This window comes from Amblyomma americanum, chromosome 1 (genome assembly GCF_052857255.1).
Source record: "Amblyomma americanum isolate KBUSLIRL-KWMA chromosome 1, ASM5285725v1, whole genome shotgun sequence".
In the NCBI taxonomy this organism is placed as follows: Eukaryota; Metazoa; Arthropoda; class Arachnida; order Ixodida; family Ixodidae; genus Amblyomma; species Amblyomma americanum.
Genome location: NC_135497.1, coordinates 560,013,051 through 560,037,224, shown reverse-complemented (window position 1 = coordinate 560,037,224; position 24,174 = coordinate 560,013,051). Strand labels below are relative to the sequence as shown.

Here is a 24,174-nt window from a genome sequence, read left to right as displayed (position 1 = left end):
GTTGATGATCTTTTTCTGGAAAGTTTGTTCCAAACATGACACAAGGCTAAGTATGACTTGTAAACCAGGGAAACGAATAAAAGTGGTCACGTGAGGCACCGCAAGCGTTTCAGGAAAGAAAAACATGGGTAACAAAAGGAAAGGTTTTGACATATTACGATCCAACCAGAGATAGGGCTCGTGAATGTAACGCATGCACTTAACGGCGTTGGCGCTATTCTGTTCCATAAGATTGGTAGAGAGGAAAAGGCAATTTCATATGCATCTAGAGCCCTGAGCAAAGTTATGCTCACATTGAGAAAGAGGCCCCCGCCGTTGTCTTTGGGCTGAAGGAGTTTCACAAGTACCTGTCTGGGGGTAGTTTTGTCATTTATTCGAATCATCAGCCATTAGATGGCCTTCTAGCAGTAATGTCAGCGCCACGGATGCAAAGCTGTGCTTTGTTGCTAGCGGCGTACGATTACAAATGGGTTTACCGTAAAGGCAGTGATGTTGGAAACACGGACGCGCTTTCGTATTTGCCGCTGGCGAATAATAAAGATGCCTGGGATTACGTGCACTTCTCAGTTGTCAATCAACTTCCCTCGTCTGCCGACGCAATCAGGAACGGAACGAGCACTGATACCGTGCTATCGATAGTGTTGATGTACAGCCTTCCTGATTTTTAATAATATAGTACGAGCGTCGACCGAACTGACGAAGGAGTGGTAAGACAAGAGAAATAAAAGGAAGGAAATACAACAGCACGTGAAAACCATTGCCTGGAATGCGATCCTTCTGATTTGAGCAGCCCTCTGCGACGTCGGCACAATAAAAAGTGCCCCAACAAGCTCGTTAATCAGGCTTTCAGTGTCTAGACGGTATAAAAAAAGCATCGCAGCTTTCAAACGTGTCAATGTCGTATCTTAGTCATGTATATGTGCTCTGTTACCCACCGGTTTTTTGCGAACAGATAATGTGGCAGGGCGTGTGTCCTCGTGATCGGAACAACGTAGCAGACGACGCTCTCCCTTCGTGCGCATACGCGAACTCTCGTCGTGTTGTAGGCTTATCGCCGTTATAAGGCGCTGACCAGCAGTTTCGTCGACTCTCGCACTATAATATTAAAAATCAGGAAGGCTGTACACGAGGAGTTGCTGGCCAGCGCATTTAACTGACAGTGAATTGCACCCGAACTTTGTTCGTCGGCATGAGGTGTCCGTAGATCAGCAGTGAGTTAAGTGGGGAAATCTTGATTGTTCCTCACTGCTTGCCCAAACAAGTGCTGGTACTGTGCCACGAAGTTCACCCTGGAGTTTCGCGTATGAAAATGCTCGCTCGTAGCTATGCCTGGTGGCCTCGGTTAAACCAAGATATTGAATGTGCTGTTAAACGCTGCTCTGTCAGCTGACGCAAAACGCCCCACCGAAAGCCCCACTACAAACTCTGGGCTGGCCAAGCAGTAGATGGCAACGAATCCACCTGTATTTTGCTTTCGCGGAGAGCAAAAGCCTTTTTGTGCTGGTGGATGCACACTCAAAATAGTTGAATTCAACAACGGCAGAAAAAATTACTGAAAATCTGCGGAGTGTGTTCGCATCGCACGGCTTTCCGGACGAGGTCGTCCCTAACAATGGGCCGCAGTTCATTCCGAAGGACTTCAGAGTTTCTGCTCAAGAACGGAGTGCGTCATACCAGGACACCTCCGTACCACCCTGCTTCAAATGGAAGCGCCGAAAAATGTGTCCTGACAGTTAACTTGGATCTTTCGCGACAGCTTCTCGACGAAAAGTCTTCAGGCATCAGGGAGGCCTTACAGAACCGCATATACCTGTTTCTGTTCAGGTACCGGAACAGTTGAGTTGAGGTGTTAAATGCTACAGGTGGGGTTAGCCTTGCTTTATCTGCCGGCAATTGCTCCTCCGTAGCGTCCCTTCTATATTAATAATGTCCTAAAGCCTGTCGCATCTACCCAGCAATGCGCACAGTCTCTTGTAATAGCACACATTCTCTCCCACAGTCACCATCTATGCACACAATCAATCCACACAGTCCACATCACAGTCCACTCCAGAAGTCATCATCTATGCACATATTCACAGTAGAACATAGGCCATTGTAGTGCTACAATCCATACACACATTCACTCACAGTATAACGTAGTCCGCTCCGCAAGACACGATCTACGCACACATTCAATCACAGTAGGCCATAGTCCGTTCCTGCTGTCACCATTTAGAAACAAGATCCGTGTCCTGCAGAAATGTTAAAAGAAGGCGTGCAGCCTCCCTTCTGCATGTCTGGTTTCCACTCGGGTAGACAATGTCCTGAACTGTACTGTGAAGGTTTCCTGCCTTCTTGAAGGAATCGAACATCACATACCTTTCCGCGTTGTACTCTGGGCAGTAATATTAGATTCGATATCCCCGCACACACCACATAAAGAGCAAAGCGGAGACAATGCTATGCCCGTCTTATGCATCCATGCAGGAGTTCGAGCAGAGGCCGTGCGAATTCGCTGTAGAAAGGCCGCCTGAGATCTTCTCAGTCCCTTGGTCAAACATGGCTTGTGTGACGCACTCCACAGGGTACTGAAATGACCGAGCACCGTTTTCCTGGAGAGACTTTTTCCATCTTGAGGTACTTTTTTTGATGGAATCCTTGAGAGAGCTTTAATGGGCGAGATTGTCTGCCACCTCATTACCGTTGACTCCTAGGTGAGAGGGCACCCATTGGAAATGTAGAGTAAAGCCTCTGCTGTGCAGATTCTGCACCAAGCGCAGAGAGCTTATAGACAAGGCGTCAGTAGGGAATCCGCACTCTAACGTCTGAAGGGCAGATTTTGAATTAGGATGACAACAGGTTGAGCCGGACAAGACCCTAGCTTCCGTAAAGCCGCCTCAATAGCAACACTTTCAGCCGTTGTGGAGGATACGACAGCTGTACAGCGTACGGACCACTTGCAGTCCAAAGAAGGAATGTAAAAAGCCGCTGCGCTAGCTTCTTTGAACTTGTCCACAGAACCATCCGTGAAAATTTGAAGATGGCAGGCATACTCTGTTTCTAAGTGTTCCAGTACAAGCGAACGCGTTGCTGCCAAAGGAGAGCTGCGCTTTGCGCTCACATGGGGAATTGTGACCGTACAGTCGAGGGTCGGAAAATACCAGGGGGGTTTCAACCGCTTCCTTTGCCTTCGGACATTAATGCCTAAAGAACTAAGAGTGCTAAGTGCCAAGTAAGCCTTCGACTCATATCTCTTGCAGAGCCGCTGGAGAAGGGATCGCCCAGCTACCGTCTCTCCTAGGCGGTCAAGATGAATTAGTAGCCTCTGAGAAGCGATAAGGCTAAGAGGTTTCGATAGAGACTCATGAAGTACTGCCTTATTCGTAGCCGCCTGGGGAACTCCAATGGCTCTTCTTAGGCCCTTTCTGTGGACAACTTCGAGTTGTTCAAGTTGTGATGCCGAGGGGGAAATTAAAGGTGATTGATACATTATGCGACTGACCACCAGCGCTTCATGAAGTTTGACTATTGAAGAAAGATGGTTTCCCCATTGCTCACGTGCAATTCTACGGCTCACATTGAGACGGGAAGATATAGATGAAGCAATCGTGTCTACAGCTTTTCGCCACTGTGAACGGGAGTCAATAATGACGCCCAGGAAACACGTGTCGTTGAATTGACGGATGCAAGAGTGACCGAGGTCTATCTTCAACCGCTCTTGACGTCTCCCTACACCTGAAAACAGAACAAAGCCGGATTTTTCCACTGACAGAGACAATCCCACACCTTGAAGGTAAGCTTGTGCCGAAAGTAGAGCCTGTCGAGCTGTCAGGGCTAATCGCTTGTGTTGGTAGCCAGTAATCCAAATACAGATGTCGTCAGCATATACTGACATACGCATTTGCCTGAAATTTTTTTGCAACGAATCGGGAAGGCCAGCCATTACGACGGTAAACAGCGTGGGGGAAAGAACACTTCCTTGAGGCACACCTCGAGATAGAACCCTTTCGGTGCTTACGGTACTCCCTAATCTTACACAAACCGTGCGATCACTTATAAACTTGTAAATGAATTTTAACATATGGCCCTGTATGCCCATGCTTTGCAAACTGTTTAGAATTGAGCTCTGCAGCACGTTGTCGTAAGCTTTCGCAAAGTCAAGAAAAATGGCTAAGGTGGAAAGGCCGAAAGCTCTCTGGTGTTGAATGTGACTGATCAAGTCTAAGACGCTATCTTGGGCACTAAGACCTCGGCGGAATCCTGTCATACATGTTGGTAGTGCCTTGCTCTCCTCAAGACACCACGATAAGCGTTCATTTACCAGCTTCTCCATCAACTTAGCTACACAGGAGGTCAATGACACAGGGCGATACGAGGCAAGGGCTGCCATGTCTTTGCCAGGCTTCAGTACTGGAAATACATGTGCCACCTTCCATGACAGAGGAACATCGCCAGTCTCCCAAACTCGATTGATGAAGTTGAGGAGCTCCTTTCTGAGTTGCAAGAGCAGATTATTCAGCATTTGATTGGTGATGCCGTCGGGACCTGGTGCACACCGGCGCCGCAGGCCACTGAGCGCAGTCTGAAGCTCACGAAGCGCGAACGGGCGTCCATGATAGACCTGAAGGAAGCAGGTGGTGTATATATATATATCTATTCCAGAATTAGCGCGTACGAGTGCATCTGCAAATTCCTCTGCCAAGCACGCGATAGGTTTTTCCTTGCGTATTGCAAGACCTTCAAAAGGCTTCGAAGGGCGAGATTCTCCAGCAAGGCTGCCAATAATTCGCCATATTCTCGTCATCGGTGAGAACAGTCAGACTAGCGCAGAATGAGGCCCATTTCGACCTGCACAGCTTGTTCGTGTACCGTCTAATAGCAGAATTCAGCTTATTGAAGGTCGTCCTCAGTTGCCTGTCGTCCTTCTTCCGCACGAGTTGGCGCTCCACCCTTCTCGATACGCAAAGGTTCCTGAGTTTTAAATCCGGGGCCGGAAAATCATCAGGTAACTTGACCGCCGTAGTTGCTGCTAGCTTACTAGAAATCATTTTGTCAACAACATCACCAGAAACACGTTCTAGGTGCTCTCTGTACTTGTCCCAGTTGATCACATTTGCTAATTTTAGGACCATGCATACGAAAGTCGGCAGCAAACACAAAAATCGGATAGTGATCACTTCCCATGTGGTCAGGCGCTGTTGACCAACTGAAGCGGACGTCAGGTGAATGCACTGTCAGGTCTATAGCTGTCGCTGAGGCTGGAGGCCGGAAGAAAGTGGGGCTTCCATCATTGGCAACACACAGGTTCAAACTGTGAATAACCTATACGAGTTTGCGTCCACGGTAATCCGTGTTCCTGTCACCCCAAACGGCATGATGGGCGTTGAAATCGCCGCAGATGATTCTAGGAGCTGGGCAGCGGTCACAGAGCTGCTGTAGAAACAAATCCAATGCTACCTTCTTCCGCGGAGACACGTACACGGATGCAACAGAAAGGGTTCGAGAGCTGAGCTGTACTCTAACATCCGCTACCTCAATGTCATCCGTGCAAAGATCGGCAACGCTTAGAAGAACATGTGGAATTTCCCTTCTTATGTAAAGTGCGGCACTTCTTGCAGGAAATGACTTTATGCTGCGGTCTTTACGGGCGACATATCCAGCCAAACATCTCCCGCTTGGCAGGCCAGCTTCTGACAAGGCCAATACTGGAACACAAGTCTCTTTCAAGAATACTTTTAGTTCAGCTGACCGACTTAAAATCCCAGCGCAGTTCCATTGTAATATAAACTGCTCTTTTCGGTGCATATGAGATCCACGAGGTTTAACCCCATCCATATTAGATCACAAGGAAGTTCGCAGCGAAGGTGATAATTAGGGACTCAAATGAAAGCACCAGCTGTAGGAAGTTCTTCAGGTTACCTGGCGCCATCACTGGAACATGTGAACCCAGGGCCCCCCAAAAAACTCGAAGAAGGTCATACATACCTTGATTTTTGAGCTCCTTATTTTGCGCAACGCACTCACAACATCGACAAAACATGCCGACGGGGACACACTCTTGACCGCAGTAGCTGGTTTTTTTTGTCACTTGTGCATATGAGGGTCCCCCTTGCCGTGGAGCCTGGCTGTGATCCAGCCGCTCAGGAACATGGACACTTTTTGCTGGAGGTCGAACAGCCGACTCGCGCGCACTGGGCCTTGGCGTCTTGCTGGACTCAGGTCCCCTAGGGACATTGTTGGGTAACGCAACAACATCAGACTCTAACACTGGGAACTCGTCTAATCCTGGGACATGCGTCTCAGTCGGTGGGGTTTTGGGACCAGCAATAAAAGATATCCGACGGTGCAGAGCGCTCACACGGACGGGGCAGCCTCCGAAACTCGCTGGATGATCACCGCCACAATTGGCGCAAGCCAAATCGGCCTTGCAGGTTTTAAAGTCGTGGTCGCCTCCGCACTGCTTACAGCGTCGATCCTTTGTGCAAACTTTGGCCACGTGCCCAAACAGTTGGCATCTAAAACACCGTGGAGGAGCTTCAGTGAAATCTGCAACTGCGTGTTTTGTGAATCCCAGATCAATTTTTTCGAGGCGCTCTGAGTTGGGAGCGAATGTCAACACGATAGAGTTGAAGAGCACTTGCTGCTGGGCTAGTTGGTTTTGGTTCATAATTAAATAGTTTTAGGCGCAAAAAAGGACAAGACACATAGGGTAGGAGACAGGACGAAGCGGCAACTTCCAACTGATTTTATTGCATGCGTGAAACGTACTTAAATAGCTTGTCGTCACATGTGCAGATGGGTCACCTAAAGCTCAAGTACGACTTGATAAGGCGCGCTCCAGGAATTTCTTTTCACAGTTTTACAATACTATCGATGTGTCGCTTACGCACAGGTCGCCTTTCTTTTTGATAAAAAACGCTTCTATCAACTCCCTAGCATTAGTATTCCAGCTTTTGCCCAGAATGCGCACATCAGTGAAGCAAGGCTCACAATTGCGGGACGGGCACTTACTAAGGTGCTTAGTTAGATGTGTGCCTTCCTTTTTCTGCTCTACGTTTCTCTCATGTTCCCTCGTTCGCTCATTCAGGCACCTGCCAGTCTGGTCTATGTAGGAGTGGCCGCAAGACAGGGGGATTTCGTAGACCACCCCTTCAGCACATTTTACGAACGGTCTCCTGTGCTTTGTTCCGCAGCCTCGTTCCTTGCTGTTCTCTTTATCAGTACGGGAGCAAAGGCCACCTAGCTTTCTCGGTGCCGAAAAGGCGAGCCGTACACCATGGCGGCTGGCAACGTTTTTCAAATTATGGGCCACACGATGCACGTATGGCACCACCACTGGTCTTACCTCTTCTCAAGGGACCTCTGGTCTAGCTCTACCAGTACCATTCTTTGTCTTGTTTAGGAGACACTCAACCACCGCAGTCACGAGCGAACGGGGGAACCCGGCTGCAAAAAGCCTAGCCAATTGGTTATAAAAACTGTCCCGCATTTTGTGAGGGCATGACTTTTTGAGAGCGGATTCAAGGCAAAGCGAAGCAATCCCGCGTTTAACAAGTTTGGAATGGCAGGAGTCAAAAGGTAGCAGCTGCTTCTTTGCACGCGGAAAGTAAGACCAACAGACCCGATCACCACAACTCAATTTTCAAGTCTAAAAACTGTAATGAATCATGAGCAGGTAGTTCGTGTGTTAACTCCAGACCTTTTCCATGGTCTCTAAAGGCAGATAAAACACAGTCCACCGTTTTCTTAAGGTTGTAAAGACCTTCTTTAGTTAAAACAATCATAAAATCATCAACATACCTAAATACTTTAAAAACCTTGTCAATGGGTAAAACTTGCTGCAGAGCTTGGTCAATATGAGATAGAAAGATGTGACATAGCACCGGTGCCACACAGGACCCAATGCATATGCCTGATTTCTGCAGAAAAAACTGCTGGTCAAAGGTGATAAAAGTAGATACCAGGTAAAACTGTAATAAGGTTAAAAAGTCATCTATGGAAATACCGGCTGAGTTCTGAAAAGAAATCGGGTCATTTCCCTCAATACATTCCCTAACAGCGGAAAACAAGGGGCCATGAGGGACTGAATAGAACAAATCTACAACATCCACTGAAAAAGCACTCCCAACATCAGGGTTGGTTTCAAAAAATTCACAAATATCATTTGACCGTTTTGTCAAAAAAGGATCATTTACATGCAGCTTGGACAGGTGCTTAGTCAAATACATGCTAAGATTTTTCTGCCACGTGCCTTTTTCGGATACGATAGTTCTAAATGGCATGCTTTGCTTGTGAGTTTTGACAGAAAAGAAAACTTTGAGCGCGCTCTTTTTGCTATCTCTAATCTGGTTAGTAAGGGTGCTCAACCCCAGACCATCACACAAGGCCATTGCGGCCGATTTCACTTTTGTAGATTTTTTAGATATTGGAACGAAATTCTTTCTAACCGCTTGAGTTGCTCTCGCTGAGTAGTCATCGTCCGAGATTACTACAGATCCGCCCTCCTTATCAGCTTGTAGTAGACGCAGTTGATTTCTTCTGCAGTACGACACAATGGCTTCCGTCGACATTCCCTTGTTTCTTGTGGTGTCCGGATAACCCGACTTTAGAAGGGATTCAACGCCTTCCAGCAGGAATTTTTCTCGCACCTCTGCTGTGGCTTTTCTTGCAATTTGTCGGTTGATGGCTAATAGATTTTGAGACGGCACTTTTGGCTCCACTGCGTACTTCGGTCCTTTTTCCAAAACAGATTTCATCTTCTCTGGCAGATGTACATCACCCATTATCACCAATCCTTCTCCACCTTTCATCTTCTTGTCCTTTCTTACTTCCCTCAGCAATCAGTTGAGCATGCACGTCCACTGTTGCTCAGTCATCCTTGAGGCCAACTTGGTGATGGATCGAAAAGCGGTCTCAGCTACACATGCAGGACTTTGTGCGAAGCAGGCAGCACGCAGAAGGTCATAAAAAAGGCGATTCTGGCGCCAAAACTCCGACCTGAGGATCTTGCTAATTCGCTTTACGTGACCCCATGAAGGAAGCACAGGGCGAAAAAGCGCACTTACTTCAACGGAGACCAAGCCGTTCTTGATGCAAAAGGCGACTGTCCTTGCATGACAGGTGTTGGCGACGACACATATGATACAATCATCAATGAAACGTGGAGATGACACACAAAAGGAAGGGCCCACTGTACTAGAAATATGGTCTAAGAGCACTTGCTGCTGGGCTAGTTGGTTTTGGTTGATAATTAAATAGTTTTAGGCGCAAAAAAGGACAAGACACATAGGGTAGGAGACAGGACGAAGCGCCAATTTCCAACTGATTTTATTGCATGCGTGAAACGTACTTAAATAGCTTGTCGTCACATGTGCAGATGGGTCACCTAAAGCTCAAGTACGACTTGATAAGGCGCGCTCCAGGAATTTCTTTTCACAGTTGTACAATACTATCGATGTGTCGCTTACGCACAGGTCGCCTTTCTTTTTGATAAAAAAGCCTTGCTTCACTGATGTGCGCATTCTGGGCAAAAGCTGGAATACTAATGCTAGGGAGTTGATAGAAGCGCATATTTCTAGTACAGTGGGCCCTTCCTTTTGTGTGTCATCTCCACGTTTCATTGATGATTGTATCACATGTGTCGTCGCCAACACCTGTCGTGCAAGGACAGTCGCCTTTTGCATCAATAACGGCTTGGTCCCCGTTGAAGTAAGTGCGCTTTTTCGCCCTGTGCTTCCTTCATGGGGTCACGTAAAGCGAATTAGCAAGATCCTCAGGTCGGAGTTTTGGCGCCAGAATCGCCTTTTTTATGACCTTCTGCGTGCTGCCTGCTTCGCACAAAGTCCTGCATGTGTAGCTGAGACCGCTTTTCGCTCCATCACCAAGTTGGCCTCAAGGATGACTGAGCAACAGTGGACGTGCATGCTCAACTGTTTGCTGAGGGAAGTAAGAAAGGACAAGAAGATGAAAGGTGGAGAAGGATTGGTGATAATGGGTGATGTACATCTGCCAGAGAAGATGAAATCTGTTTTGGAAAAAGGACCGAAGTACGCAGTGGAGCCAAAAGTGCCGTCTCAAAATCTATTAGCCTTCAACCGACAAATTGCAAGAAAAGCCACAGCAGAGGTGCGAGAAAAATTCCTGCTGGAAGGCGTTGAATCCCTTCTAAAGTCGGGTTATCCGGACACCACAAGAAACAAGGGAATGTCGACGGAAGCCATTGTGTCGTACTGCAGAAGAAATCAACTGCGTCTACTACCAGCTGATAAGGAGGGCGGATTTGTAGTTATCTCGGACGATGACTACTCAGCGAGAGCAACTCAAGCGGTTAGAAAGAATTTCGTTCCAATATCTAAAAAATCTACAAAAGTGAAATCGGCCGCAATGGCCTTGTGTGATGGTCTGGGGTTGAGCACCCTTACTAACCAGATTAGAGATAGCAAAAAGAGCGCGCTCAAAGTTTTCTTTTCTGTCAAAACTCACAAGCAAAGCATGCCATTTAGAACTATCGTATCCGAAAAAGGCACGTGGCAGAAAAATCTTAGCATGTATTTGACTAAGCACCTGTCCAAGCTGCATGTAAATGATCCTTTTTTGACAAAACGGTCAAATGATATTTGTGAATTTTTTGAAACCAACCCTGATGTTGGGAGTGCTTTTTCAGTGGATGTTGTAGATTTGTTCTATTCAGTCCCTCATGGCCCCTTGTTTTCCGCTGTTAGGGAATGTATTGAGGGAAATGACCCGATTTCTTTTCAGAACTCAGCCGGTATTTCCATAGATGACTTTTTAACCTTATTACAGTTTTACCTGGAATCTACTTTTATCACCTTTGACCAGCAGTTTTTTCTGCAGAAATCAGGCATATGCATTGGGTCCTGTGTGGCACCGGTGCTATGTCACATCTTTCTATCTCATATTGACCAAGCTCTGCAGCAAGTTTTACCCATTGACAAGGTTTTTAAAGTATTTAGGTATGTTGATGATTTTATGATTGTTTTAACTAAAGAAGGTCTTTACAACCTTAAGAAAACGGTGGACTGTGTTTTATCTGCCTTTAGAGACCATGGAAAAGGTCTGGAGTTAACACACGAACTACCTGCTCATGATTCATTACAGTTTTTAGACTTTAAAATTGAGTTCTGTGGTGATCGGATCTGTTGGTCTTACTTTCCGCGTGCAAAGAAGCAGCTGCTATCTTTTGACTCCTGCCATTCCAAACTTGTTAAACGCGGGATTGCTTCGCTTTGCCTTTAATCCGCTCTCAAAAAGTCATGCCCTCACAAAATGCGGGACAGTTTTTATAACCAATTGGCTAGGCTTTTTGCAGCCGGGTTCCCCCGTTCGCTCGTGACTGCGGTGGTTGAGTGTCTCCTAAACAAGACAAAGAATGGTACTGGTAGAGCTAGACCAGAGGTCCCTCGAGAAGAGGTAAGACCAGTGGTGGTGCCATACGTGCATCGTGTGGCCCATAATTTGAAAAAAGTTGCCAGCCGCCATTGTGTACGGCTCGCCTTTTCGGCACCGAGAAAGCTAGGTGGCCTTTGCTCCCGTACTGATAAAGAGAACAGCAAGGAACGAGGCTGCGGAACAAAGCACAGGAGACCGTTCGTAAAATGTGCTGAAGGGGTGGTCTACGAAATCCCCCTGTCTTGCGGGCACTCCTACATCGGCCAGACTGGCAGGTGCCTGAATGAGCGAACGAGGGACATGAGAGAAACGTAGAGCAGAAGAAGGAAGGCACACATCTAACTAAGCACCTTAGTAAGTGCCCGTCCCGCAATTGTGAGCCTTGCTTCACTGATGTGCGCATTCTGGGCAAAAGCTGGAATACTAATGCTAGGGAGTTGATAGAAGCGTTTTTTATCAAAAAGAAAGGCGACCTGTGCGTAAGCGACACATCGATAGTATTGTAAAACTGTGAAAAGAAATTCCTGGAGCGCGCCTTATCAAGTCGTACTTGAGCTTTAGGTGACCCATCTGCACATGTGACGACAAGCTATTTAAGTACGTTTCACGCATGCAATAAAATCAGTTGGAAGTTGGCGCTTCGTCCTGTCTCCTACCCTATGTGTCTTGTCCTTTTTTGCGCCTAAAACCATTTAATTATGGACGATAGAGTTGGTAGGTTTCGCAGACCATTGTTTTCCTGGAGTCTCCACACGGCGCACAAGTCGTTTCACGTGCAGAACACCTTGTGGCTTCAAATAATCAAGTAGGTCGCGTTCTGAATACCCCTTTGGTACACTCTTAATAACACAGGTGTTCTTTATGTAGGAATGGGGCAACCGCACGTTAACTTTGAGGCCAAAAATCTGAGAGCTCTGCAGGAGCTTGTCAACCTGCTCTTCCGTCGAGACATCCAGCTGAAGAGCCCCGTGCATGGCCAACCGACTTCGAATCGGAGCTGATCGCAGCAGTGATTGAGTGGCCGCGAAAAGTAAGACGGGTTTCTTCTATCTTAAATCAACCCATTTTTCTGTGGGCTCAACCACTACCGGGATCCCTACCGTTCGTTGCTTGCGATGACTCACCAACTTGAAGCCATCGTTGTCCACGCCAACCATATCGGCCACTGACTCGTCACCGTCCGCGATCGTTGACTAAGCGATGAGGTCTCACTGGACGGGTGGCCGCGTCCATGTACTAGTCGCTCCAGAGCCTGGGAAGCCATGGCCGCCTCTTCCGAGCCAACCTCCATTGATTGCCGTGGTCCCTTTAGGCTTGTCGGCACCGGAGCAGCCGTACTCTTCCCACAGGGACAGTACCGCCTTGAATATGCTGCCGTCCTCGAATATTCAAATATAACTAGGAAAATTAGAGAAAATTAGGTAAATAAACAGAGCTGAGGCGACAGGAGATCGAACAACGTCTTCGTCTTTCAGGTACCGGAACACTCCGGCCACAACAATGAGGCAAACGGCACCTGAACTGCTTCTCTCGTGGAAGCCCCGCGCTCTCCTGTCTCTGCTACAGCCAGATTTCGAGAGACGGATAGGTTTTTCCTAAGTAAAGGGCCAAGCCGATGAAAGAGGGTCGTGGAGGGCATTCGAAAAAGGCGATAATGTATTGGTCCCACGACTTCATCCGGGTGAAGCCAAGTGGTTGTTTGGTGTTGTCGGAAAAAGGTGCAATACCGTTACATACATCGTGCGTGTGGGACTCGGGAAACCCAAGTTCGTGCATATAGAAAATTTACGTCCGCGTTATTTTGAAAGTGACGAACAAGGGTCCAGTGGAACCTCCCTGTTTGGTACCAAGTTTACTTTCAGACTTTGTGCCGGAGGCGTCTGCTACGAGGCCTCCTCGTCCTGCTCTGGAGTCTCCAATCTCTGCTGTAGCCCTGCCGGATCTACCCGAAGACTCGGCTCCCTTGGGTCAGCGGGATGCCAGTCGATATCGAGGTTCCGCACCGCCATCGCCTCTAAGGGCAGACTCTTCGACGTAGTGCTCGTGCAAGAAAACCTCTTGAATGGTACAGGCCATAAGCATTGTGGGGAGGAGTCTGGTGTCATGCGAAGCGCATGTGACGTTTCATTTATAGCAGGTCGCTGATCGCTATATAAGCGCCGAGTGCTGTGCTCTTTTTTACTCAGCACTGGCGTGCTCATAAACAGTCTCGTTGGTCGTCCCTCTGCCTCTGCCTCGTCGCTCGCGGCTGCAGCACAGCGTAACTTTGATACGGAGATTAAAAACCACCTTAGGCAATGTGCGACATGGACGCCGCATGATACTTTCCACACCGTGCAGAAGGCGCATATCGTGAAATGCTTCAACGCTAACCGGTGAACTGTAATCTGCGAATTCAGGAAGAGAGAAGTGATTTAATGAAAACCGAACTTAGCAGGTGTTTAAAAATGGTTGGCATGCTACTCTGCGTGAGGAAGCAAATTTGGGAGATAAGGCGGAAGAAGGGCGGTGCGGAAAAGGTAAAATAAAAGAAATTAAAAGGGAGAACACAAAATACAGCCATTAAATGCGCACTAAGGTGCATCGGCGAGTAATTATGTTATATATGGAATTAAGTGCATAGCCCAAGAAATGGGCTAGCAAAGCTAACTGCGTGAAGAGTGCATGATGATAACATGTAAGGTGAAATTATGGCTTTTCAATACGTCCAATAGCCTTGAAATATGCAAATAAAAAGGTCAGTGCATGTTTCTGTTGCCAGACGCAGGCTAAGGAACCTAAAACACTATCCATAGTTAGTCATTTGGGAGAGCTTCTCCATGCAATGTTCATAGTACGCACGCTCGTCAGCATCCACAGGGCACTCAAGCAGGGTATGTTCGAGTTTAGATCGAGCCGCAGTTGTCACAAAGCGGATTGCTCAGTTGACCGAAACGGTATCGCAAGCAGTTGGTATAAGCAGCGTTTAGGCGAAGGCGGTGATAAAGTGTTTCTAGATGGCGAGGTATTTTGGGTGGGAGTCTTGATCTGGGGTGTGGATCGACTAAGTACAGAAATTGGTACCTATGCGTCGGCGAGCTCCAGAGCCGATACGTTTCTTCGGAAGCGAACCATTTAGCCATTTGGGACGCATCACATTTTGTGAATAAGGTCCAAATGTTATCTCCTATGTTGGTGGCTTTTACGGGCCGCTTCGTCTGCCTTTTCATTGGCCAGAATACCACAGTGTGCTGGTATCCACTGAAATGTTATGCAGTGGCATGCGACAATAGCCAAATCATGTAGATACCCGATAGATTTAACACTATCGAATCAATGGCAGGTTAAATGAAGGTCGAGAAACTGCCATGCTGAAGAGCCTTCATGTAGTGTCCTGCAAATGCATCCTGCTGTGCAGCCATTTCGAATACGGCATGACTCCACCTTCGTGAAACGCACTTTCCTCCTTTCTCTGATTCGCGTGTTCCCTGTTTCTACTTTGTTCAAGTTATGGCCTGTATGCTGGGTCTTTATCTGTGCCATGACATGGACATGAACTACTGCCCGGTGGTTTTGGCTGGATCCGAAAATGTTTCCCTGCCTTATCATCACCCGAGCGTCACTGGCTTCCCTTGGAGCGCCTCCATCAGCGCTACCACAGCAGCCACATCGCCGAGAGCATCATAAGCACAGGATATAAGAAGCCACCACATCTGGCTAAGCTTCAGCGGGCGCGGGAGCGGTGTTCGCGCTGACGTGGCTGACGTTCCCTGTTTCTACTTTGTTCAAGTTATCGCCAGTCTGCTGGCTCCTTATCTGTGCCATGACATGGACAGGTACCGCCCCCCCCCCCCTCCCGGTGGTTTTGGCTGGATCCGAAAATGTGTCCCTGCCTTATCATCACACGAGCGTCACTGGCTTCCCTTGGAGCGCCTCCATCAGCACAGGAGCCACATCGGTGAGAGCATCATCAGCGCGGGATATAAGATCACCACATCTGGCTAAGCTTCAGTGGGCACGGGGCGCCGTGACGCGTAGCCGGCGGATCTCTTCCGTGTTGTGAGTATTATTCTGAATCAACATGCCCAGGACACTGATCGTGGCTACTTTGGGGTATTTGATGCTTGTCAATGTGCAACTCGATGTCTTCCCGAGAGTCGGGTGCTGCCTGTGCGGCTTGTTTGTTCATCATAACTAAGAGTGCCGATTTAGCCGGTGAACACGCAAGGCCGTTCCCCTGCACGAAAGAGTGTACCCTGTCGATAGCTCGTTCTAATGGTTGTGCAATATCCGTCAAATCTGTAGTTTGTCCATATGGTGATGTCGTCGGCATGTATAGAATGATGTATATGTGGGATACCATCTAACAGACGCGGGAGGCCACTCACAGTAAGGTTGAAGAGAAAAGGTGAAAGTACAGCGCCTTGCGCGGTTCCTCTGGTGCTTAGTGTAATTTTGTCGCTACTTTTGACCCCGAAATGCAGCGTAGCCATGCGCTTCTTCAGAAAGGTGGCAATGTAGTCGTATGTTCGTTTGCCTACGTTCATCAGTGACAGGTGAGAAAGGATGGAAGCCTGTGACACATTGTCAAAGGCCTTACATCGAGTCCCAGGATGATACGCGTGGCTTTTATGCGATTTGGATCTAGAACGTCTTGCTGTATCTGCCACGTGATGTCCTGAGTCGAGAGACCTGCTCGAAATCCAATAATGCACGGGGGAAAAGTGTCTCCTGCGTCGGCGTGCATTTGGAGCCTGACAACGTGCTCCATTACCTTTCCTGGACATGACATTAGCGAAATTGGGTGTAGGTTCTCAATCTCGAGTCTTTTTCCCGGTTTAGGAAAGAAGGTGAGTTTAGCATGCTTCCGTTCGTCGGGGATGCTGCCTTCTGTCCAGTATATGTATCTGAAGAGCTCCGTAAGGGCCTGTACTGATTTTTCCTCTAAGTTGCGCAACATTTTATTGGTGATACGTTCGTCCCCGGCTGCTGAGCTGGCGTTAATTTGTTTAAGAGCAGCTCTGACCTCCACTACAGTAAAGACCCTATCCATGTGAGCATTATCTGACCCTGAATGCCCATCTGGCGTGGGTATATCCTGAGAGGTGCTTACGTACTAATTTTTTTTTTATTCTGGTCATGAGCTCTTCGTCGCTGCCCTGCAAAGATTGAGCGATCCTCTGTATTAGTTCTTTCTGTTTTCTCTAGGTTTCTCTGTCTTAGATTCGGTCCTAGTTTTCGTTGGAATCCTGGGAGCTGCTTACGTACTGATTTTTTTAATGTGGCCATGAGCTCTTCGTCGCTGCCCTGGAAAAATTGCGCGATCCTCTGCCTTGGCTTTTTCTGTCTTCTCTAGGTTTGTCTGTCTTAGATTCTGTCTTAGTTTTCGTAAGATCGAGTAGAATGCTTGAGTAGAAATGCTTGAGTAGAAACCATGTGTTCTTATTCACCAGTTGCCCATTAAGGCGGTCGCAAGTATGATGCCACTGCTCTCGGCTAAGATCCCATGTGTATGCCTCAATATCATTCTCAAGTCGGGTTGGTCGAATTTTTAAGCGCCGGTTATTCTTACTTTTACGCCATCGAGCGTGCATACTTCGTTGTGATTCCATCATGTTCGACCGCGGCGGTCGAATTTCGATAAAGGCGAAATTCTAGAGGCCCGTGTGCTGTAAGATGTCAGTGCACGTTAAAGAACCCCAGGTGGTCGAAATTTCCGGAGCCCTTCACTAAGGCGTCTCTCATAGTTTTTTGGTTTGAATAACGCGCTACACACTAACAAAACGACACCGGAACGAAGGACACAGGACAAGTGCGCACTAACAACTAAAATTTATTCTGGTACGAGGGTACATTAATACATTCCACGAACATGATGAAACAATCAATTCATTGCCAACGGCTGTGTCGCACGCTCCTTCGTTTTTTGATTAGATGCACCTCCTCACTTTATCACAACACCGAGGGTGTGCTTACACACTCGTCTTCACCGGCCTCCAATATCTCAAAGGCTTCTTTTATTTCCCTTTCTTTCTTCAGTTGCAAGTTGGCGCCCGTCCTGTTGTGTTCGTGCCTCTTTGTCTTTGTCGTTTTAGCGCCGTCCTAACTTCTTTCAAGATATGAACCAACTAGCCCAAATCAAAGTACTTCTTGAGCATATTTCTTCTGCACTGGGCCCTTTCCTATATTCAAGTTTCTGTACCGACCCCGTCATTACTTGTACCAACCTGATTGCCGTATCTACTTGCCAGTCTCGGGTGCTTTCCTTCTGCTTGAAGCGAAAGATCGTTCCATTTGAGGTTCAAGCTCTCATCGGTGTTGTGCAGCCATCTTGGGGCCACATCAGGCGCATTTGCAAGATACTCAAGTCTGAGTACTGGAGGCAGGTCCGCATGTTCCATGATTGGGCACGTGTCCTTGTATTGCTTGGAAGAGACCCGACGAAAGAGCGCAGGCTGTTAGAAGAAGTGAAAAGGCTGTCAGCAAGGACTACAGAGTTTCTCTGGCAACGTGCGGTGACGAGCCTGCTTTACCGACCTAAGGAACCTTCTTGTGTTCGCCCCAGCAAGCTTGTCGTCCTTGGAGATGCGGTTCTTCCAGAAAAAGTGAAAGAAGTGTTGGAGAAAGGCCCAAAGTTCTGCTTCCCGGTGCATGCAAAGCGGCAGGAGATGCTTGCCATGGTTAGAAGGGTGGCCGGCCATGCGACGGAGCGTGGAAAAGAGAGGATTATAGATGACGGTGTCGCCTGCCTGATGAGGTGCGTCGGGGCTAACCCCCCGAAAATCCCGCCTCTTGAAAAGGTGGCCAATGCCCTCAAAGAAAAAGGTCTCCTGGCGCTCCAAGCAGATAAGGATGGTGGTTTTGCTGTCCTACCCGTGGGTTTGTTTCGAGAAAAGGCGATTGCAGCCATCAACAAAAACTTCAAATCGGTCAAGTTCAACGCACGAACCAGAAAACGACAAGTACTAAAAATCTTGGATGACTTGCACCTGGATGCCATCAAGAAGCGAGCAAAAGGTGAAGAGAGGGGCTTCCTTGAAATATTCTTCACGGTCAAAACCCACAAGCCTGGAATGCCACTAAGATCCATCGTGTCGGAAAAAGGGACATGGCAGTGCGTTGTCAGTAGTTACCTTTTGAAGCACCTCATTTCTTTGGTGGAAGATGATCCTTTCGTGGTTCGTAGTTCCTCGTATGTCGTGCAGCAACTGGACGTTTTGCCCTCCCTCGAGTACATGGGTTTCTCCATCGATATTGAAGATTTATATTACTCTGTTCCTCATCATGGACTTCTAAGCGCGGTCAGAGAAAAGATCATCACAACAGGTGAAGTTCAGTTTCAAAATGCAGCTGGCATTAGCAGTGATAGTTTTGTAGCCTTGTTAGAATTCTACTTAGGCTCGACAGCCATTTCATTTGAAGGTAGCTTCTTTGTCCAGAAAAAAGGTGTATGCATAGGGTCTTCAGTGGCACCGGTACTCTGTGATATTTTCTTGTCAGCTGTTAGGAATCAAATCAAAATTCAACTTAGAGATCCACGTGTAGTATCCATTTTTAGATACGTGGACGATTTTTTGTTTATCATGAAGAATGGTCATGAGTCCGATGTAGCTTCGGCGGCAGGAAGTGTGTTATCAGTCTTCACCAGTAACAGCCAGGGCCTCAAGTTCACGTGGGAGTTACCAGTGAATCGCGAACTGCAGTTTTTAGACGTTAGATTGGTTTTTATGGAGGATCACCTATGCTGGGCGTACAATCCCAGATCTAAGAAAGGGCTGTTACCGTTTGATAGTGCTCATTCTAAACTCGTAAAAAGAGCAATAATCGCTAATTCCCTTCAGAGTGCCTTAAGAAAGTCGTGCCATCACACGATGTCTATGAGCTTTGGCGCCCAAATTCAGAGGTTGCACGAAGCGGGTTACCCGCCCCATTTGATTTTGGCTGTTTCTGAAATGTTAATCCAGAAATTCAAGCGGCCTTGTGATGAGAAACTTCCGGAAGCAAAAACATTGGTCCCTGTGATTCCGTACATGCATAAGGTGTCCCATGGTATAAAAAAAGTCGCAAGCAAACATCAGTTGCAGGTTGTGTTCTCGGCCCCATCAAAGTTGTCAAAGATTTGCACAATGTCAAAACCGGAAAAGAAACGACCGGTTTGCCCTATTAAACATCAAAAACTGTTCACGAAATGCAGATCACAAGTTGTATATCAGATTCCTTTAAGCTGCGGTTTAGTTTACATAGGGTGAACCGGTCGATGTTTTAATGAACGTGCCAGTGAACACTCGCGGAATGTGCGCCAACATCATGGAAGTTTCCTTGCAGATCACTGCAAGACGTGCAAGGGGTGTAGTCCGGATCTGAGCAAAACAATTTTTTTGAAGAGCGGTAAAGACAGATTTGAGCGAGAAGTAGTGGAGGCATTTTTTATTAAGAAAGCGGGAAGCGCATGCGTTAGTAGGCCGTCCATTTCAATTAGTGACGCTGAGGTGGCGTTTCTCGAAGGCTGTCTTTGGGTTTCAACCTTTGCAAGTTTTCTGCATACATTGTTTTTCATCGATGTGTTTTACCGGCCGAAAAGACGATTGTGTAGAAACCAATATTGTAGCACTTTGACGCTGGGAGGTTTTCTCAAAGGTTTTAAATTTTTGACGATAATTATAGTACATTGACGCTAGGAGGTTCCCCCGAAGGTTTAAGTTTTCATGTCCACCAAATTTTCCGCGTTTGTTGTTGGTCATTCTTTCATTATCACTCTTTGTGTTAAATCACGATTGTTGAGTTTGGCGCTGGTTGCCTTGCCCAAGCGTGTGTGTATCATTTGGATGATCAATTGCTTTCATGTGGGTTGCGGACTCATTTAATCTGGGGACTTATAAAGTAAGAATAATGCTGTTATCAAGTGGATAGTGCAGAAGGCGTCTCTGGTCTGTAAAAGTAGCGCCTACTTCCGATGTTCTGACTATTGAAGAAATTGCGTTTTGTTGTGTGATAAGCTTGTTTGTGATACGGCTCAGTTGATGCATAAAATGTAGGGGTTTGGTGCAATAAACTTCAGTTGCAAGTTGGCGCCCGTCCTGTTGTGTTCGTGCCTCTTTGTCTTTGTCGTTTTAGCGCCGTCCTAACTTCTTCCATATCCAACATGTTCAGGAGGTATGTGCAACATCATTTATCAGTCTACATTACTAGCGGACGTTTTTAAACCAGTAGCCAAGAACATGCTGCCAGGCAGACACGACGCCCGAAGGAAAGCAAGGACGCAGGCCCATGAGAAAGAGTACGAGAACGAATCAGTGTGCGTGGATGCAGCTCAGCCCATCAAAGGCGGAACATGCGTGGCATGTATGGCCACTCCAAAGTCAGCACCCGTTAACGCCACAACCTTTCGCCCTAGTTCTATATGCGAGGCAGAGGAAGTAGCTACCGCACCAAAACTATTTTAAGTGACTCTAAGAGCGCCATTCATAACTTCGCCAAAAAACTTTTTAAGCGCGCTCGCAATGCGAATTCCGCACAACCGAACTCACGATCACAACATCAATCATGTATGGGTTCCGGCTCACGCGGGTAACTCCGGAAACGGGGGGCTCGGCCATCTAGCCCTACGTTTAACCAACCGGGGGACGGGAGACCTCTCGGGAACAGGCGCCTCGCTCGTACGCGGAGATTACAAACATTTATCGCGAGCTAAGATGCACGTATCCCGCCCTTACCCCGACCTGGACAGGGCGCAAGCCACAACATTCAGACGCCTACAAACAAAGGCCATTCTTAGCCCCTACCGATTATGTTTAATCACAAACTGTGAATATGACCCTGCATGCCCGCAATGCGGTGACGGGACGCACGCCACCCAAGACCATATATTATGAGAATGCGCTACCAAATCCCCTCCGACGACACTCTTGCCAGCTCATTCGGCGGAGGAATAAGATAAGCTGTTCGCCAGTTCAAGAAAAACAACGCAGCTGTGGCCCTCATCACGCGAGCTCAAGAGGTCGTCCCCGACTGGAGGCCACCCTGGACTCGCCCCAGCCCCAACTAATCCCTTACATTTTGTGGCAATAAAGCTGTAACCACCACCACCAGTGGGCGCGGGAGCGACGTTCCCGCTGACATGACTGCCGTTCCCTGACGTTTCTACTTTGTTCATGTCTGTAATGCTGTCTCACTCTTTGCAAAACGTACTAGTTGCCGGTGCTGCTCCCGCGCCCATGTGTTCTCTGCGATATTTATGAAGACAGTATCGACGTAACTGCCGAATTACTCCCACGCTCTGGTGACATCGAGAGTATCCTGGCCCCAAGCAAAAAAATAATGTTCGAGCAGATTGTGATCGGCTTGACGAAATTCTTGAGCGCCTCAAAATTCGAACACAAGGACCGGTTGAATTGCTAGGCGTTGTCAATGACATTAAGGCTTCTCAGCAATCACTTGAGTCGAAAATTGATGACATAAATGCACACCTCTCAAAGATGGAGGCCAGGACTGGTGATTTAGGTAGCGTTGAGCATCATCGGAAGAAATAATTAGTAGGGTTGTCCAGGAGAACGATAACCTGCGTTCCCGTCTCGATCTGGAAGGCTCGTGGTAACCATCTTGTGTTCCACGGCGTTGAGGACAGCCCTGAATCCAGGGAAGAGCTGTTTTGGGAAAAAGTTCATAGCCTACTTGCACAGCACACGAGTTTAGAGATGCCTCCTAACAAAATAGAGCGTGCTCATCGGCTGGGTGGACACTATCAAGAAAACAAATGCAGGCCTCGAAACTAAGTTTTCTCAATTTAAAGCCAAAGAGAGTGTGCTTCTGCAAACGTCCGAGCTAAGAGAACAGGATATATTTGTCGTCGAAGACTTCTCATCCGCAACTAGGCATACGCGAATGAAGTTGATCCAGTTCGTCAGATCATTATTTGATTCACTACTTTTCACCTCCGCTATGATAAATTGAATGTGAATAAAAAGATTTACGTCTATGACAGATGAAGTGACACCGTGCAGAAATTAAAGAAAAAAAATGCCAGCCCGTGCGGACGACCGCTCCGGCAAAAATATGCTAGCAAAAGCAGTGGATCGGCCACAAACACTCTATCGCATAAAACCCAGGCCACGTCGTCTGGCGTGCCCTTTAAAAAGTCATCAGCCTAACAATCAACGTTAACTGGTAGCGCGAACCACGTCCAGGTACGGTTTACTAACATCAGAAACAGTATGAACAAGCGGGATCAACTTAATGCTCTCACAGGTTCCGCAGACCTGATCGTCTTGACGGAGACCTGGTTGAGCGCAAAATTTGATAGCTCTGAAATTTTCCATGTTGCAAAACATACGATATCTACCGTTGCGACAATGGAGCGGCACGGTAGCGGAACGCTGATTGCCATATCAGAAGGCATCACTCTTTCCTGATAACAGATGCTTCCGAATTATAAATGGTATGGGTCTGCGTTAGCTGCGTCATGCATGAATCGTGATGGGTGCTTGCTACCGCCCTCCGAATTCTTCGTCTGCATTTACTGACTGTTTGCATTATGTCGTAAGTAACATTGCTCGTCGTTTCCCTTCGTTTCTGCCTATTCAAGCAGGTTACTTTAATTTCCCTAACATTACGTAGTGTGGCCCTTTTCCCATTGAAAAACCAGCATCATCACATTGCAGTAGAACACGTTCTGGGGCAAGTTGGTGCATAGCTTGAGTAGATGAAGCGCACAAAAAACACAACACACAGGAAAGGAAAGACACGAGGCAGGCGTTACCTGCAACTGGTTTGTTAAATTCAGGACCTGCTTGTTTATCGCCAAAAGGAAGGCGTGGTGGAAGGAGAGACAGAAAACAATACAGCATACACCAGACAAATGTCATGTGCGAGGGCAAGGATACTACAATGGGGGGTGGAAAAGTTAATGAATTCTTTCTAAACTTATCTAAAAACATACTTTCATTCTTAAGAAGTACAAGCGATGGGGTGCTAAAACAGGAACTCCCGCTTGTTTTACTCCGGCGGGCTTCTAGCAATTCACGGGCAGTCTTATCTTTGTTTCTACATAATATCTGAGTGTCTTGAAGCTTTGCTTAACAAAATTTTCTGTTCTTTGCCAGTCCTTGCAATCATGCGGCAAATGTGACCCCGTACCATCTTATTGTCAGCAATTTTTTATGTGTGCATGTTTTCAGTTAACACAGCTTGTCACTTCGCCGACTAGACAAAAAGTACATTCGGCTAACCCGCTAGATTCAATTTGAATGACTCATCCGGAACTTGTATCTCCCATTTTATTTCTTCGTTTTAGCAGTAATTCCTTGTTGCACTTCGAACCGAAAATTTTGTTCCCACGATCTGTTCCGCTCAAGGAAGTCATTCGCGACTACGCTAAAAGCGACTTCAATATTATAAACGAAAAACTAGGCAATTATTTAGACACGCATCTAGAAGGCTTCGAACCACGAAGCATACAAGAGAAATGGGAATTATTTAAAAGTAAAGTACAGAAACCTACCGAGCCACAAGTGCCTGTTTGAAATGTATCATTTAATACTAACACCCCGCGCTTTAGCCAAACACTTAAACGTCTTCTGAGTAAAAAGAAACTCCTTATTCGCTCGGCAAAGGCAAGTAACTGAAGTGACCACTGGAACGCATATTTCGCAGCTGAAGCCGATTACTTGAAAGCAGCACATGCCAATAAAATTTGCTTTTTCAATACCACCTTGCCTAAGATGCTATCCAGTAACCCAAATAAATTCTGGAATATTGTGAACCCTAAGAAAAATAATTAGATTTTACTTCACGACGAATTTGGTGAAC

At 47.2% G+C, this 24,174-nt stretch overlaps 1 protein-coding gene and 1 long non-coding RNA gene across 11 annotated transcripts in view; one reads left to right on the top strand and one right to left on the bottom strand.

Annotated features, from left to right (window-relative positions):
• Positions 1 to 24,174, bottom strand: part of LOC144116373 (protein tolkin-like) — a 1,150,388-nt gene that overhangs the window by 354,988 nt on the left and 771,226 nt on the right. The gene's annotated exons all lie outside the window — the stretch shown is intronic.
• The window catches only part of LOC144116374 (uncharacterized), a 158,011-nt gene that overhangs the window by 1,815 nt on the left and 132,022 nt on the right, over positions 1 to 24,174 (top strand). The window contains exons 2-3 of one of the 8 annotated variants that reach the window (XR_013311852.1): positions 2,470 to 2,619; positions 3,243 to 3,666. The exons of 6 other annotated variants lie outside the window; for them this stretch is intronic. This is a non-coding gene — a long non-coding RNA (uncharacterized LOC144116374). Of the gene's footprint in view, positions 1 to 2,469; positions 2,620 to 3,242; positions 3,667 to 24,174 lie in introns of those variants that run through there. One more of the 8 variants, XR_013311853.1, reaches the window with a different exon arrangement.